The sequence below is a fragment of the Mus caroli genome, chromosome 1, assembly GCF_900094665.2.
Source record: "Mus caroli chromosome 1, CAROLI_EIJ_v1.1, whole genome shotgun sequence".
NCBI lineage: Eukaryota > Metazoa > Chordata > Mammalia > Rodentia > Muridae > Mus > Mus caroli.
The window spans coordinates 97,877,928-97,881,115 of NC_034570.1; the positions used below are offsets into that span (position 1 = coordinate 97,877,928).

The window sequence follows — 3,188 nt, forward strand, 5'->3', positions numbered from 1 at the left end:
CTGGATCAGTTTGTCAAGAATTCATCCTATAGTCATGGCCAATATCAATTGATATGTCTTATTTCTTGTAAAATGCTCAGCACCTGGATTGGGAGTCCCCCAAAGGCAGAATTTGGCCTTGCTTGTCATATCAGGTTCAAAGCAGCATGGATTCCAGACACAATGTCACCTCTAGGTCTTTAGAACAGAAGTGCTAAGAAGCATGTAGAAACACTGCCCCCGAGGACCCGAGGATCTGAGTTTGTCTTCTTATTCCTTCCTCTGTCTCTGTCACCACAAATTTTGTTTTTTCTAACATTTTATTATAAAATGTTTTAAATACACAAGAACACAGGAGGAGTGAGGAGATTTCACCCTGAACACCAATATCTAACTTTCCTGGTTTCTAACACATCTATCACCTATCCATCTTTCTATGGAATCGTGGGGTGGGGGTGCATGTCCCTGTGCATGTTTCAAAGTAAATATAAACCCAATTCTATCATCCTCATCACCCTCACATTTAACTGTTTTTCCTCTTGCCACAGTTTTCTTTAAACAAGGTCATTGCTCTCCAGAAATAATTTTGAAATGAATTTACATAATCTTCCAGGAAGAAAGCCTACCCAAAACAATAAAGTCTGTCATCTCTCTATACATTTTCTTTCCTTTTATATAGAAGTGTGGAATTTCCCCTTGATGGACATTTAAATTTATTTTCCAAAACCTAGACAGCTGAATGACCTTCCAAAGAAAAGAGTCTCCAGACTGCCCTTGATATCAAAGATCTATTTATAGAGCTAGGACATTCCTTGTCAAATATAGCATTCTGATTCTCTCTTTTATTTTATTTGTCCCTCTCTTGGATACTCTCCATTCCACTTCATCTGCAGATTCAGACATGTACCTAGACTGCTAGAAAGACTTTGAAAGGTTAAATCCCAGGGAAGACTCAGAACTTGAAGGCTGCTTGATTACCTTTGTGTTACTGAGACAGAATATTAGACAGAAGTGGTAGAGCCATTCACTGGCATGGTAATAAGTTCCGGCTCCCAGTAGAAAGGTCCTTGCTGATGCTCGACTCTGGATAAAATTGTCTACAGTTGTTTTTGGTGTTTCTTACTTGCCTTACTTTTGCCTTCTTAATAAAGTAGCTAGCAGTGGTCTGGGATGGCCTGGGGAAGAGAAATGGACATCCTGCTACATTCTTCTACATCCTCCTACATCCTGCCATATCCCACTAAATCTACCCAACTCAGGCCTGGTCCTCTGCTGGAGCTGGTCCACAACACAAATGCAAACAGGGAAATGTTTAGTTGACCTAAGTCAGTCCTGTACAGGTTCCCTGATCTCTGCAAGTTCCCATGAGTCCCAGGCAGTTGATTTTGTGAACCATATTCTGTGAGTGTCCCTGATCTCTTTGGCTCCTCCAATCCTCCAATCCTCCAATCCTCCAATCCTCCAATCCTCCAATCCTCCAATCCTCCAATCCTCCTCCTCCTCCTCCTCCAGACTCCCTGAGCTCTGGCTAATGTTTGATTGTGGGACTCTGTATCTGATCCTATCAGTTAAAGTCTCTCTGGTATCTCTTTGATGATTCTACTAGGCTTCAGTCCCAGTACACTGTGGAGGCAAGACAAACTGTAGGTCGAATGTTTGGTGGATGGGTTGGTGTCAGAATCCTTCCACTTGAAGCTTTGCTTGGTTACAGAAGATGAATAGACTCCCTATCCCCCATTACTTGGAGTCTTTGCTAGGGTTACTCTCATAATTCCACTGTTTCCATTGTGCTATCCCAAAATGACCCCTAACTCCAGTTGTTTCTCCCAATATTTTCTTCCTTCCTCCTATCACCCATCAAATCTCTCCTGTTCCCAACCCCACCTGCCCCCAAACCATCTGTAAAATCTGTTCTACTGTGCCTTCCCTTTGAGATCCCTGTGCACCTCCTCCACCACTTAAGTCCTCCTTATTTTGTAGCTTCTCTCGGCAGCACAATTATCTTTTACTTTACAGCTAATATCCACTTGCAAGTGAGTATATAACATGTTTGACTTTCTGGGTCTAGGTTACCTCACTCAGAATGATTTTTTTTTCCTAGTTCCATCCATTTGCCTGCAAACTTCATGATGCCATTGTTTTTAACAGCTGAGTGATACTCCAATGTGTAAGTATACATTTTCTTTTTTACCTTCTTTTGTTGAGGGGTATCTAGGTTGTTTCCCATTTCTGGCTGTTATGGATAAATATCCTAGAAACACAACTGAGCAACTGTCCTTGTTATAGGATAGGTTGCCCTTTGGGAATATGCCCAGGAGTAGTCTTGGGTTTTGAGATAAAATGATTTCCAATTTTCTGAGGCGCTGCCATATTGATTTCCAGACAGGCTGTACAAGTTTACATTTCTAGCAGCAGTGGAGGAGTGTTCCCCTTGCTCCACATCCTTGCCAGCATGAACTATCTGTCACTTGCGTTTTTTTATCTTAGTCATTGTGCAAGTGTAAGATAGACTGTAAGAGTCAGTTTGATTTGCATTTCCCTGCTGGCTAAAAGTGTTGAACTTTTCTTTAAGTGCTTATAGGCCATTTGAGATTCCTCTGTTGAGAATTCTCTGTTTAGGTCTGTACCCCATTTTTGTTGGATAATTCCGTTTGTTGATGTCTAGTTTCGTGAGTTCTTTATACATTTTGGATATCAGCCCTGTGTCAGATGTGGAGTTGATGGTGATCTCTTTCCCATCCTGTAGGCTGATGTTTTGATCTTTTGATGGCGTTCTTTCCTTACAGAAGCTTTTTTAGTTTCATGAGATTCCACTTATTTATTGTTTATCTTAGTGCCTGAGCTATTGATTGGTGTTATGTTCGGGAAGTTGTCTCCAGTGTCAATGCATTCAAGACTATTCTGAGAAGTGGGAGCCTTTGAGGAGACAAGGATTGAACAAAGGCCAATAGAAAGGAAATCAGAGCCTTGTCAGACTATTCAACAGCAGTACTGGATACCAGACAAGAAAACAGCAATCGTAGAAAATGTATGAGGATAAACTGATTTCAGTATTGGTTTCTACATGCAGCCAACCAGGTTAAATGTGTATGTAATTTTTGAGTCCTAGTGAAAAGACCTGTGGGATTCTTTTTTTTTTATTACATATTTTCCTCAATTACATTTCCAATACTATCCCAAAAGTCCCCCATAGCGCCCCCCACTTCCCT

At 41.1% G+C, this 3,188-nt stretch overlaps 1 long non-coding RNA gene across 1 annotated transcript in view; it reads left to right on the top strand.

The window, feature by feature from the left end:
- Window positions 1–2,106: 2,106 nt before the first annotated feature.
- The window catches only part of LOC115031915, a 4,933-nt gene continuing 3,851 nt past the window's right edge, over window positions 2,107–3,188 (top strand). Inside the window, exon 1 of the long non-coding RNA XR_003837550.1 lies at window positions 2,107–2,146. This is a non-coding gene — a long non-coding RNA (uncharacterized LOC115031915). The remainder of the gene's footprint in view (window positions 2,147–3,188) is intronic.